At 45.9% G+C, this 15,033-nt stretch overlaps 1 protein-coding gene across 4 annotated transcripts in view; it reads right to left on the bottom strand.

The window, feature by feature from the left end:
- The window catches only part of LOC108624168 (kinesin-like protein CG14535), a 265,820-nt gene that overhangs the window by 212,741 nt on the left and 38,046 nt on the right, over positions 1–15,033 (bottom strand). The window contains exon 1 of one of the 4 annotated variants that reach the window (XM_026812897.1): positions 7,691–7,732. The exons of the other annotated variants lie outside the window; for them this stretch is intronic. The gene's annotated coding sequence lies outside the window, so the exon portion shown is untranslated. Of the gene's footprint in view, positions 1–7,690; positions 7,733–15,033 lie in introns of those variants that run through there. 4 annotated transcript variants of the gene reach the window in all.

Here is a 15,033-nt window from a genome sequence, read left to right as displayed (position 1 = left end):
ATTATTTTATCGATTCTGGAGATATGAAAGATTTATTTGAAGTTTATCGATCGTACCCATTTCACCGGATTCAACCGAACGGTTTCTATGTTTGGCTGCGTCCTAAAAACGATAAAGGATGCTCCAGAGGTGGAATTAGACACGGTTCACGAGGACGCAGTGGTGTGTAGAATTCTGACGGAAATCTGTCCGGCCATCTGGCAGGTATTGTCAGATTGATGCCAAGAGCATCCCGGGGCTAATCAACAGAATCTACTATTTGATTAACCAATAACGGGCGGCGATACAGGCGCCGATCCTCATCGATTCCCGACACCCAATACCCCCTACTCACGTACAACGGTAATTTCCCGCGAACGCTCGTCCAGCTGCTGGGAATATGTACAGCAGGTTCATAAACCCCAGGACACATTACAAATGAAACATAATCGAGATTAAAAAATATTCATTTTGCCTTGCAGTTATTAAGTAGCAATTTTAATGATTGCTAGAATTTTTCAATGAAAATAATCCTTCGTTACTAATATTTGTAACGTTTTCTAACAGACAATAAGGACTCGGGAGTGTCGGAAGATTTATGAACGGCGGTGTACGCGTTCATCGATTCGAATCGGAAAGCCGTACGCGTCGCGACTAGAGGAAATCTACGGCGGGAGATTAGCCGCGGTAAAGCAAACGAAGGAAGGAAGCACGAGGTGAATCATAACCGTCGATGATCGGCGGTGAACCCACGCGAGGTGGAGTGTACACCGCGATTATTTTCCTTCGTTAGATATTAACTCCGAAATAATCCGGGATAAGTGGGAAGTATCTCCCCGCCGCTGACTGAAAAGTAATAAAACTGGATTACGCGGCGAATCCTCGCGGAGCCCTTCGCCATCGGTCGAGCCTCTCATCCCTATCTGGGAACGGGGAAAATGGATTTTATGGCACCGAGTGGGGTGGCAAGAACGGCTGACTCGCTGACTGACTGACTGACTGATATCGAAAACCCCTCCACCGCCTATCTATAGGTCTATCCGCAGTGAAAACCCGTGGTAATAATAAACAGTTTATCTGTCTGTCGGCCCAAAGCGGATTACCGTTGCTCTCGTAACGCGGGACGACCGATAGGCAAGACGCGACCCTTATCTCCCATCGTCGCCCTATCCATCCAACCATTCACTCCTTCTTCCGTTCCTGTAATCTCTCCCTCTCTTTCACCGTGTACGTGTCAGCTGGCTGACGAATATATGCGTCACGTAGCGACGACACGCACGATTTCTGAATATTCATAAGCAACACCTCGTCACCCCTGGCGCGAGCCCGCGCAATCAATGCCCCCACGTCCATCCTTTCAATTTGTCGGGACCGATTGAAAGGACCCGCGGAGGATCCCTCGAACCGAGTCATTTATTTGATTCTCTTCGGCGATAAAGAGCCCGCGATGACTGAATGCATTTCGAATTAAGAAGAAGAACGAGGAGGCGGAGGAGGAGGAAACGGACCCGTGTGGCAATTAGAATGCGAGAAGATAAAAATAGGGATCGTCGAACGGGGAGAGAACATCGAGTGGAAATTCGCGATTAAAATCCCAGCGGTGGCATTACCGGGTCGGGAAAAGCGGAAAGAGGGGCCGGGGAGACTCATGTGTTCGAACGTCGGTCGCGTTTAAACCTCGATCTGCATTTAAATTGGCCCTGCCGATTCGCGCTCTGCCACTACGCGCTCCATGTTTTCCTACCGCGAGTTCCACGGGTTTTGTTGTCGTTCCGACCCCTTCCGGTACCGGGCTCTAAGCCCTCCATTACCTTCGATTCCCTGCCCATTTCCTTGGGCTTAATTAATTATTCATTTATTCGTGGCTCACTTTTAACTAGTAACAGCAGCCGAGGAGGACGGCGCGTTCGATTAATTATATTTTAACGAGAACGGTCCATAGAGCGGCCGGTTTCCGTTGATAATGGAGGAAGAGCCGCGGTAACATAATCTCGACGGGGAAATCAACCGTGCGAATCTTTCGTAAATTAACGACAAAGAGGCTAATAGAACGCGAACGAGCGTCGCTCTTGTTAGCTTAACGAACGAACAAAGTTGTATAATTAATTGGCCCGGCTCGAAATTGGAAACGAGCGCATGAATAAAGACAATTCGGTGTTTCAGTTTTCGGTTCGCCGGGAAAACATAAAACGCCAATTCGATGTCAACAATCAACCGGTTAGCAACGAATAACTTATAGGTCCGTCGTGCCTAGATGGCTCTCGGTTATGTATGCATATCGGGTAAAAGCAGAAGTCTCGGAGCTATTGTAGCGATGGAGTATGCGCCCGTTGGTAAGCAGTAAGCACGCAGCGCGGGAATAAATTAATGAAAACGAGCCTCGAGGACGTCGTCTATTCCTGGCCTAGATCCTCTTCCTTAAAGAACTTTTAATCAAATTCATTGCTGTAAAACGGGGCCTCGTTCAAATAGAATGTTAAAAAGCTCCGACTTCACTCGCGTAAAATCCCGCGATCGTTGAAACTAAACGAGATACACTCTACTCTCCTCCCTTTTTGAGTCGAATGCCCGGATAAATTGCTGGTTATTTTTTTCACTGCGTCTTCGTTAACCCAGTTGCCACGATGGCTCGCGAGTTGCTCGAATAAAATATACAATGAGAAGAGAATAGAGTCAAAGAGGTAGGCAGCGAACGTCTAACGCAGAAGAGGCGCAAAAAGAAAATGACTCGAGGGTCGCTCGGGGGATTGATTATCGCCGAGCGAAGAAGCGTTATTATTGCTCTTCTCTCGTCTGGGAAGAAGCATTCGGCCGGATATCGGGTGATGAACCGGGCCCGAAAAAGCGCCAACAGAGCCGGAGGAGGTGGAACAAGATGACGAGAACTTAAGTCGGCCGGTGTGCCGACCCGGACAGAGAGGGTTGGGAGGGCTCAAGTCCGATGATTACAGAGATCAAAGCAAGCAATCACTAGACAACGAGAGGAGAGACCGAGACTGGTGAAACGAGGGTAGGGAACTCTGTGGAATTTGTTGTGACAGTGTTCTCTTCTTCTCGTGTTCCACTCGACCGTCCTCCGTGTGCTTACACCTGGGTATGTCGTCAGCCGGTCACTAAACATCATCCCGTACCAGCCCCTGCCGTTCGCCGGCAACGGAGACACGACTCGTCACCTGGGAGCCCTTCGTTGTTACACGGCCGCGCCGGTGTCACCGCGTCTCTGAGCGGAGACTCCCTTCGACGCAATTCAAGTGCACCCTTGAGACGCTACGTAACTCGCACCGAGAGTTCTTCCGCGCCTCTCGCTCCCCGGTCTTTTCTCCCTTTCCGCTGGTTTTAGGTACTTTCTTCCGGCTGTGCTCCACATACCACTCCGGGCATCGCGCACGACTTTGCGTTTCTACCCGAACAACGTCAGAACGGAGACAGTGAGAAAATTGCGTTGCAGCTAAGCCAACTCCGTGGAATGAATTCGCGTGCGCAGGAAAATTGCAAAGTTTCCCGAAAAGATGAAGAAGTTTGAGGAAAGTTTCATGCTCTTTTGCGCCGAGTGTTTCTGGATAGAATCCTCGTTTATGGAAAGGAGTACGCGTCGGTGTTTAGCGATGAGAGCCGGAAGGTAACGAGGCAAAATCGCGGATGGGCGGACAAGCCAGGTAAACGTAGGTATTACGTTTAACTTTCACGACGTTTTAATTGGCTGAAAGTACAGGCGGAGGCAAGTAAAGGAGGTAACGTCGCGATGCGGCGGCGATGACCTCCGTGACTTGAAAATATCTCGCGCGGCGTCTGATCAAAGCCAAAGAAATAAGCGCCTTCTCGGATTTTCTCTACGCGGAAAATATTCACAAACAGGAGCGAACGAACGTAACGAAGTGCAAGTGGAAATTTAAAGGGTGGAGTAGAACCGTGGGATGGACGGATAACGGGGAAAATGAGAGGGAACGAAAATATGGAGTGAAAACTTGAAACATAACGAACGCAAACAACGAAAGATAAATTCCAAGAATGCTAGGAGCGCTCTCTAAAGGAAGAACCTCTTCCACCTCGCTCTTTCTTTATCTGTCTCCCGTCTACCGAACCCAACTTTTTAATATTAAATTCCAAGGTTGCATCACACTCGTGCTGATTTCCCCAGACGTGACGCGCCCTTAGAGGAAAACCGCGGCGGCGGCGTTGAAAAAACGGATCGGTACGTGTGGGGATTTAAAAACCGGAATACCGACATCGCCGACGTCGTCGTCGTCGTCGTCGTCGTCGTCGTTGAACGATCTCGTCCACTTTGTCGGCTGAATAAATCTACCGGATGTGTACAGCAGTGAGAGCAAGACCTTCGTCAACTTTCGAATCGCCCCACAGTTCCGCTATTATATCCGCGTCGGCCGACCCGTGTAGGGAATCAAACTTATCGCCGAGCCCCTCGTCTATATTTATAGCAGAATATTTCTCTCTGCCGCGGCCGGAAGAATCGCGATAAATAACCACGCCAAACAAAGGGTACACCGAATTAGCAGGACGTGTGGCGTTCAACTATGCGGCAGCTTGTACGCTTATATTTCAAAAGCGAAATCATTCAGAAATATCCGCTTGATGAAGGCAGTACGACACGCGTATAATTGTGAAGTATAGAAATGATTTACAATTCGTTACAATGCAAGAGTGCATTCATTTCAAAAATCTATTACTATATACCTACACTGATTTTCCCAACGCGTTTGATCGTGTCAATCATTTTATTCTAATGGAGCTTAGCATAGCTAGCCCTTTATTGCAATAGTTTTTCAACCTCTGTATGAGAAGGCTTAAGTGCACACAGCTTTAAGTGCAAAGATCACATACAGTATCAGGTGTCCCCTAGGGACCTCATCATGGCCCTTGCTATTTTTCATATATATTAATGACTTAAAGTACTATTTCACCCCGAAGATTTCTGATGTTTCCCGACGATATTAAATTATTCTCTTTAGTTACTAATATCCTACATGCTATTAGGCTTCAACATGACTTTAATCAACTTATTCTATGGTCCTGCTATAATAAAATGTCACTGAACGTTAGTAAATGCTCGGTTATCCGCTTTCATTAGTTCTCTGAACCAATCTCCGGCTTATGCACTAGATGGTAAACCCCTCAGAACATCTTCTGTGTGACTTGGGAGTACGCATTGATGAGGATTTGCGTTTCGTTGAGCACATTTCTTATTCCATGTGTAAAGCACATAGGATACTTGGTCTTCTTATTAGATCGTCGGTTTATTATGTTAATCCGATATACTCTTATTACCTCGAACAACGCTCTCCTTCGTCCACACCTTGAAGATGCCTTGGTAATCTAGGCTCCCCGCTTAATTAAACATGTAAACCTACTTGAGTGTGTCCACGGCTTACTTAGACATCTATCTCTACATACTTCACCGCCAATGAGTCGCGTCAAGTATGATTACGGTCCAATCATGAGTTATTGCAAGTTATTCTTCCTCAGTGACAGGAGATTCACTAATGAGGTCTGTTTTATCGCGACTATCATAAGCGACGTATCGTACTCGAACAAATCAGTCTTCACCCTCTGGGAGATCAAGCAAGACGGCCGATGAGCACAGCTTCCCCGACAGGGTTGAGACTATGAGATTATTATTATATAGAATTTATTTTTATTGTTTCTTGTTTCTTTTCCTTCATCTGCTGTTTTCTTTCGACTTTTATTTTTCTATGTATCCTGTTTGTAGATTTATGTATTACATACAGGATACATAGTCGTTTAATAATGCATATTATCTTTTAAGGATGCATTGACTATATATCTATGCTTCTTTTTCTTCTAATTCCGGTATTTAACAAGTTACATATGATTAATATACATTTTATGGGTATTGAAAAAATCCGACCGTTCCACCGTCGAATCAGCGAACTTTTGAAAAAAAATTTCGTTTTTCCTCAATAACTCCCAAACCGTTGGACTTACGGGAAAATTGCATGAGACCTTTTTTGTAGCTGACGACGAGAGCTACAATTTCCATGTAAAAATTCTTCGCTAGCTTCAATATTTAACGAGTTATTGACGAAAAACGAAAAAACAGTTTTTTACAAATTACTCGTAAACTATTGAAGCTAGCGAAGAATTTTTACATGGAAATTGTAGATCTCGTCATTCCCTACAAAATGGTTCTATACATGCCCCCCTACGTCCATCCGTTCGGAAGTTATTGGCAAAAAACGAAAATTTCGCAAAATCTGAAGGGGTACCCCTTGAAAAATCTCGAAAAAATTGAAAATTTTTTTTTCCTCAGAATTTCGAAAAATGCTTTACATAAAAGTTTTAGGTACTCCTATTACCTGCAAAAAAGGTGGAATTCAATGTTTTTCTGTCCTAAATACTTCAGAACTGATCGATTAATTATTTCGTATATCGCCAATTATTCCTTAACAAGTAGAGTTAGAAAGAAGTTGCGTAGATCTTAAAGAATAATCAATTCTTATTCTTACTGATGTCAAACCAATTCCTGATTTATTTTATGATTCGTACACATTAATATTTGTCCATTTGCAATGATACGGTGATACAGTACGGGGATTATGATACATGTGGATACGCGTCTTAACATTCCGCGCGGTTTATCTGCGGTGTGCGCAAACGTGTGGTGCGCCTATCTCGAAACCCGCACAGCTTTGAACTGTTCCTGTGTATGTACAGATTTATAAACGGCATGGGAAACACGACGCGGCATTAACTCATGCCTCGTTAAATCGTGGCCGCGGTACGCACTCCGCGGAAACGATGAAGCGACGAGGGAAAACCGAGAAACGTTAAGGAAACACGTGGCACGAGCGTGGAATCGATCCGGTGGATTCTAAGGGGGATGAAATCGAGCCCTGACGCATCGACGTTGTTACGACAAACGAATCACCCGAGTAAGTTCGTCGCTTCCAATATTGAAAGAGCAATCTCACTAAAAGAAAGGAGTAAAGACCGATACGGTTCGTTGCGTCGTCGTTACGATTACACGTCGTTCGAACGGCTACGCACTGGCTACAAAGTAGTCTTTATTGGCAGTAAAACCGCGCGACGCATTCGTGTCTTCTTCGGTCTTATGGCCCAATAAATTCTTCTGCTATCGCGCAGGGAAAGCCTTCGTTATCTCCGGCGGGCTCCGTCGGACTGTTCGGAATTTACGAGTCTCGCGTGTCCCGCGGCGAACGCAGCGGGAAATTCGAAATTCAGTCTCGACGGTAGACGATAATTAAATAAGGAACGCGACGCGACTTTGATTGAAAGGTTCGAGAGGGTCGAGAAATGGAATCGACGACTTCGATCCCTGATCGACCACAAAGCCCTCCTCCACCCACCCATGGGAGTTCCTACCAACGAGCGAATATGAAATATTGATGACTAGCATCGCGTCACCCCGTTCATTTGCTAGCGATGACGATTTCGACGTGTCGCCGCATAAATATGCACCGCTGCGATCGTATTCCCGTCGCGCGACTATCGTCGACTAGCGAAAGCGCTCCATATGTCCACCCGTGGTACGTGATCGAATTTCAAATTCATCGAAATGTTTTGGATGCACACCGGGAATGATTCCCGACCGATGAATCGGGGAGAGAGAGAGAGAGGAAAAAAGGAATCGCAACAATGCGCTCGATCGCTCGGATTACAATACAGGAGCCTCTGGTTATTTTGATTTTGTACAAAACGAAATGATTTCACTGACCTTTGGCTTTGTCTCTACGACTGAACTTAAATGGGAACCAACTCCTCTGGGAGCAAAAAGGAACGCGCACGGCTGCCTCTCTACTCTGATTATTTCGATCGAATTCGCAAAGTATTTCCGGCCACCGTGCAGCCAGCTCGGCACTGATTTTCTCTCGATCGCGGAACGACTCGTTAAGGCGTCTCTCAAGAAGGAAAAATGAAAAATAACGACGCGGCGGCGGCGGCGGCGCGACGGCGGTTGAAACGACCGCGATGACGAGGAGAAGAGAGAACGGTACTAATTGAGTGAGAGACGGAAGCGGTTGAAAAACTTCATCGTAGACGTGTCGCTGGTGAATCGTTAAGCTGCATTTAAGTCGCGTCGGGACTCGACTCGGCTAATTGTTATTCGCGAAACATCCGCGATGTTGTCTGCTCGGTTGATCGACTCGCGAATAATAATACTTCCTCGCGTTTTATCTCCCTCATAGAAATAAAAATGTGCGCGTGAAGAGCTTTCAGAGAAAAGGGAATTTAATAACGAAATTGAACTGTTTAAATAAACACTCCATTATGCAATGATAATATCCCGAAAGCCCTCGGCTTAATCCCGGCGAATTTTCATCAAACCAGTTTATCAGAGTGCTTCAGTTTCGACGAATTTATCCAACGATAATAAGGCGCGAAGTTTTTGCATAATAAAAGTTTTGAGGGTGCGGTTCGGTCGGTGGGTCGGTCGGTCTTCATTGTATCGGTGGCTACGGCCGAAACTTTCCGGATTAGGATCCGCAAGAAGGTGGAGGGTACACAGGGTGAATAGGAAGCCTGTCAGAACGCGGAAGTTCGCCACGGTGAAAAGACAAAATGCAGCCATCGGAATAGTCACGTCTGCTCCGTCCTCCTCGGCTGTGTTACACCGACGACTACTTACTACCGAGGAATCACGATTGCGACGAGGCTCCTCGTCGCGCTGCGTCCATTTCTCGGGCGTACTTTCATCTCTAATCTCCACCAGAGGCCCTTTACCGTTTCCTCATTTTTCTTCTCCGGCTTTGCGTGATCACAACAGACGTCTTCCTATCAAAGATAGTACCCGTTTGCTTATCTGCCTTTTGTATATGCACGTCTACGCGTGTAACGACTCCTTCATCTCTTTTTTTTTCTCTCAATATACATATAATCGGAAATGAATCATTCGTATTCCGTCCGTTGTTCGTTGCCATCTTTATGGATTACATTTCCTCCGGTCGTAAGTCAGTCTGTTTAACCACTCGACGTATCGATCCGCGTCCCACGGACACTCGAGGTTCAAACGAACCGCGATTGGTTGTTACTTGTCATTCTCGGCGGACGGGTACACGCACCGATCTCCTCTCCCGTGTGCGAGTCTTGCAGACAGTTTGAGAAAACGCTGATCCGCTGGTCTCCGGGCAGAGGAGTGGTGCTTTAGTATCCTCAAGCCGCTCGGGGTACCGATGTATATCGGCTCCCGATTACATCACGCGCATGTCCACCCACGTGCACACAAGACTCGGAAGTGGCAGGCATAATCAGCGAATACAAAGCCATTAAAGAGAATCGAGTTGTACAATGTATTGAGAAGAGAGAGAGAGAGAGAGAGTCGCTTCGGATGGTGAAGGGAGGACAGAAGGACTTGGACGTGGCGCCATATGGCTGCTGGGCTCCTTTATCCCCGTGGCTCATAGGGTTCCGGCACAAGTACCTGCGCGTATCCACGTACATATGCCCCCCTTACAGGGGCTTTCTCCGTGGGGCACCGATGCGCGTACAAGCGCACGCGGACCCCACAATAGGGAATCCGCTCTCTAACAGCCGCGGAACACGGATTGAATGCGCGGATTAGCCATTGTTAAGCGTGCGCGATGCCTGTCGAACCGATACCCTTCGCATACCTACGCACGTGTCTAATTAGAGGAAGCGATCTGCTCGTCACGGGCCCCGCGCGCGCTACTATCGCGCCGGTTTACGTTTGCACGCTCCATTATTTTCTCCATTGTCTCGTCGCGTGCGTCGATAAGCGATGAGAAATACCAGCCGCACGTAAACGGACGTGTTGCAGGGAAAAGGAAATTTCAATTTTCCCGTCACGCGATGTTGCGTACCGCACGCTCGCCTGTTTAACATTCCTCCGTCTGTTCCTCTGACTGATTCCCACAGACTCCGATCGTTTCGCAGCATCGAACGTTCGAGTTAATAACCCGCTTTGAGCGGGAACAGTGTTAGTGTAGTTGAATGAGGGAGTACGGCTCAAAGAAAATCGCCGATGTTTTTTCAATTTTCATCGACAAACGCCAAGACTGATTGGGTCGGGCGCTTAAAGCTCTTGCGGCCTCGGGGTACCCGTAAACAGCTGGCCTGTGCAAACACCTCGACGACGACGGGGAGAAGGGGGCGTGCTTTCGGGTCTCCCTTTATGCTCGATTCGAAGGGGTGTCGCGGCCTCCTCTATGCACTCGTGACACGTTGCGCCACGAGATCCATAAGGGCGACCTGGCACGGTCATCGATATACGATTAAGAGAATTTATAGCCGATCAATATGCAAAACGTACTTTTATCTACGTCTGCTAACATCTGTACGCGAGAATCGCTCCTACGCGGCCGGTTTCATGTCCCTGCATTTTCGATTCAGATACACCGCACTGTATATGATAGATCAGTGGTGGGCAAACTTTTTTAACACTAGAAAGACTGAAACTTAGTATATACCTATATTGCCCAAAACCAGTCAAAATGACTGCATTGTGAAAGAGTAATGTGTAAAGAAATTTGTCTAAAATTAATTTTTAATATTTTTTATATTATTTACAGTCATATAACAAGTTATTAGTAAATGTTAACAATAAAAAAAATTTACTTCACTTGGGAAAAAAAATAATTTATGCATTATTATTTATACATTTGCCCAAAAGCAGTCAAAATGACTTCCTTGGGCAATCTAGTGTTAATGGGGGGCCACAAAGTTTAAGAAATTCTAGAGGAGGGCCAGAATTATAGAAAAAGTGCACTTTATACTTCTCGAGCTTCAAAACGTAATTATAGCGGGCCATATACTATCCATGTCGATGGGCCCTTGGCGGGCCGGATTAAATAATTTCGCGGGCCGTACTTTGCTCACCACTGTGATAGATCCTAACGCACTGATATGAAATAGTGCCTGGCAATATGTAATACCCGGAATCTTTGCTGTTCGTTTTCACTACGAGAAAATTAACGTCGATTTAAAACCAGCTTTAATTCTGGGACGAGTGGCGAACGGAATAAGCGCGAGCTATTGTCTCCTGATGAAATCGCGGACGAACAGAATCCGGGGAACGTCGCTGGGAGACGTAAAAATTTTTTAATTTTCTCCTAGAATCGACTTGGCTCTCCGGACTGGAAATAAGAAAGGCCAAGCGATTCGCCAGGGATGGCCCTCTTTATTATTCAACACCCATTACCACCACTCTCGATGGTTTCTCTCGTTCTCTTACGCAGTACCTCCTCCGCTCGCCTAGCTACCGCGCCGAAAAAAACAGAACGGGAGGGAAAGCTAACGAAAACAATAAAGGCCGATTTTTTCCGGACCGACGAAACTAACCCCCGTCGCGGATCCTCTCCCCGACTTTCCACTCTAGTCTCCCCAGTATCTCTGTTACGTTTCAGGAATACTTAAAGAAATTTCAATCAGCCTTACGTATCCGAGGAAAATAATTGCGTTTGAAGCCAGGCGAAAAGAGCATCGATGGCTGAACCGCGAGATTCGTCTACAGATAAATCCGTGGAGGAGTCGGTGTTCCCAATTTATTTGTCTGGCTCGGAGAATCAAGGATTTCCTGTATTAACGAGGTGAAGAGGAGTGATAAATGCTTCGACTACTGATTCGCCGACAGCGGTATTGAATCGTATCGGAAAAGCTCTCCTCTCCCTTCGTTCGCTCACCTTCACCACCTCGTGCTCCCGCGAGTATTGGGGCAACTGTGGGTGGGTATCGAGAATAAGGAGACCGCGGAACGGATCCCTTTATTCGGAGCTACTAGCACAAGAATGCGATCGCCTCGTCTAATGGAGCTTCCGCGGCAGCGGTTCTCAGGTTCCGGCGATCGACCCCATCGACGTTTCCGGTTCTCGGATGTTAATTGGAAGCGCACGAGACGGGAGGACGAACAAACGAAAAGAGAACAAACCGAGATCGATTGGTGAAGGGAACACGGGAGTTCAAACGTTCCGAATGAAATTCATGAAAATGCAACAAAGTAGTTAAAGGAACCGGAAAAAACGACGGCCAGCCTCAGCCGATCGTACCTGCTGTTTCGCTCTCAAAGCAAAACGGTTGCCCCGATTCGAGGACAACACAAAAGCGATAATCGGTCGACTAATTGCATTGTTTCGCTCGTACCGCGCAAGACAACAACAGCCCAGAGAGGCAAAGAGGGATTGAAGTAGGAAAAACGAAAATAGCCATTAGAGGAAGAGGTATTACCCTGATTTCATTCCTCGGCCACTCGAAGGTAAGTCTTGAGACCTATTAGCAGACATTTATAGCGGCCCGCGAACGGTTCAAAGCGAGCCGAGATCGGGGATAAATTATTTGGAGAAACGCCGAGGCCACCGAGTTCTTTCAAAGAATTTTGCACGACGAAACTCGGGTGTTTCGACCACTTCCGTTAATTAGATGCTCTTATTCTTAGAACACCCCAGAGAAAACAATACTCTAGCCACACCGCGTCCCCTGATTCATTAAAGCGAGGCAGAGGCGGGTTTGCGGAAAGACGGAAAGGGTGAAAGCGTAATCGCTCAAGTTTCCTTATCTCGGTTGCCGGGGAAGGATCGTTCATAAAGACGTCCTCGAGGGGTGGTCTCTCGGAATACATCCGACTAATCGGCTAATAAATAGCCGTCGAATTAGCTGTAATTGGCTTTGGCTGTAAACAGAGCGCGAGCGCGGCGGGTGTAGCCCATTAGCATCCCGCAGGATCCATTAACTCTTCTCCTTCTCGCTTTGCACGCGACGTTGCATCGGCTTAAATCCTCCGCCGACGCTCTCTATCCCTTGTCTACCTCTCGTCGGCGACGACCTTTCCCCTCTCGCTCTTCGTCTGCCTCGATCGCGGAACAAAGTGTGCAGACGAACTCGTCGAAACGCACGAATTACCGTCAGACGAAGGCGGTCGCGAATTAACGATGAAAACGGAGATCCGAGAGAGAGAGAGAGAGAGAGAGAGAGAGAGAGAGAGAGAGAGAGAGAGAGAGAGAGAGAGAGAGAGAGAGAGAGAGAGAGAGAGAGAGAGAAGGAGGAAGCATTATCGATTAAGTCTTGGAATCACGGGAAAACCCTTTGAATCGCGAACAACGCGCAAAGAGTTTTGATCGTTGAACGCCGCGAGAAAGAGACAGAGATCGGGTCTCCTTTTTAAAGCATGAACGCGACAGCAAAACGACGCCGAGTCGAGCGGGGACACAAAGGTAAAGGCACGGGGAGGAAAATGCTAAATGCCAAGCGACGTGTTCGCTGGAGCCAAAGCGCGCCCAAGAGACACCCAAAAGAAAGTATGTATCGGGAGAACACGACACTTGTTGCTAGAAATCTAGGATGCACGACGTTTGGAGTAGACACTCGGGAAACTACTCGCTACCTCGATTTCCTCGTCGATTTTTCCTGCACGAGCACACGGATACTCGTCGACTCCTCGACGCGAAAACAGGTCGGTAGAAATTGAATCAGTACTCGATTCTTCTTGTTCGATCGACTATTTCAATTATTTTTCTTCCATTCAAAGTTTTTGTTTCTCTGCCAGCATACGAGAACAATCGACGTCCGTTCAAACGATAGAATCAATTCCTCCACTTAATGATAGAGCAACATTCCCATCGCCGAGGGTAAAAGTGGATTGCAAATTTAAATACGATTTATAAATTGAACAAGTTAACTGATTTATCTACTGAAATTAAAAATTGACATAGAAATTATGTGTATGTCTGTAGCCGTGCATTACGCTCTGCGTGCTAAGCAAGCCTCTGAACTTTAAACCTTGAATTCAGTACTACTGCTCGCAATATATTTTTGTCCCCAAAGCGCGAACGCACCTAAGTACCAACGCGGCCGGGGTGCACGACGACGTTTGTTCGCGGTCCATTAAAAACGCGTCGGTTTTATTTGGCCAGCCCATCGGCCAGCTGACACGAAGGGGAAAAGGCTTGAAAGAGAACCAGGCGCTTGTTACGACACCCGCGCTTCGACGCCGATCGTTCACATTTAAATATACGAAGCCAGCCAGCCAGCAAGAAATATTTTAAATAATTTTCATTTCGTTTCATTTTCATTTATTAAAATACAAAAATTTACTCATCTATCGAGCTGAACGCCAGTATAATAAAATATAATATTTTTTAAATCATATTTTAATAAAATCATCAAATAACTCGTATAATGCTTTTTATTGATTCATTCTGTGTACGAAACCAACTTTTACTGCGACGAGTTTCTCTTTTTACCTCCGTTCGAGGACGCATGGCACTGGTCGTCTTCAAGGAAAATTAAATGGATTGGTTTTCACAAATAGAAAACCAATTGGCGAAGCAGAGTTAAAAGCAAATATTGATTGAAAAATGTGTTCGAAGAATTTCCGACCGGTTGGATATTTTATTAAAACGATTCGATGGAACTGATATTTATATGACACGGTTCGCAAAATATGTGAGTAGCTTATAGAACGGTGTTGTTTTACGATTGTCTATGCGAGTTATGTCGTTATGAGATCCATGGCCACAGGTGTGCATACCGTTTCCTATTCGTTCTACCCGAGCGGACAGGTTTACGGATAACGAAACACTCCGATGACCAGGTCACAGGCAAACGGAATAACCGGCGGTCAATATTTGGCTGGCCATTAAACGGACGAGCCAAGTACGGTGAAGGCAGAAAAAAGAAAAGAGCAAATTCGCCCCGTATAGTTTACAGTTTACACAACGTGTATGTGTGTGAACATTGAAAAATTCAATTTCTCTTCAGAACGTCTATTTCATTTTCATAACTTTGTCCAACCATCAGTATGTACATTACTCCTGGCAAAAGTCAACGTAACCAATCATACATAACAGACTGCAGGCTTTTACACGAAATAAAACATTTATAGTGCCAATATAGAAAACAAGATATAAATGGCAAGTTATTTTACATTTTTAAAAATAATAATATTTATAGACTGCAGATTTTTATACGAAATAAAACATTTATAGTGCCAATGTAGAAAACAAGATATAAATGGCAAGTTATTTTACATTTTTAAAAATAAAAATTTTTATAGACTGCAGATTTTTATACGAAATAAAACATTTATAGTGCCAATGTAGAAAACAAGAT

This window comes from Ceratina calcarata, unplaced genomic scaffold (genome assembly GCF_001652005.2).
Source record: "Ceratina calcarata isolate Rehan_Ccalc_2016 unplaced genomic scaffold, ASM165200v1 scaffold301.2, whole genome shotgun sequence".
Lineage (NCBI taxonomy): Eukaryota > Metazoa > Arthropoda > Insecta > Hymenoptera > Apidae > Ceratina > Ceratina calcarata.
Note: the sequence above shows the minus strand (reverse complement) of the source record. Positions and strands in the feature narration are given on the sequence as shown.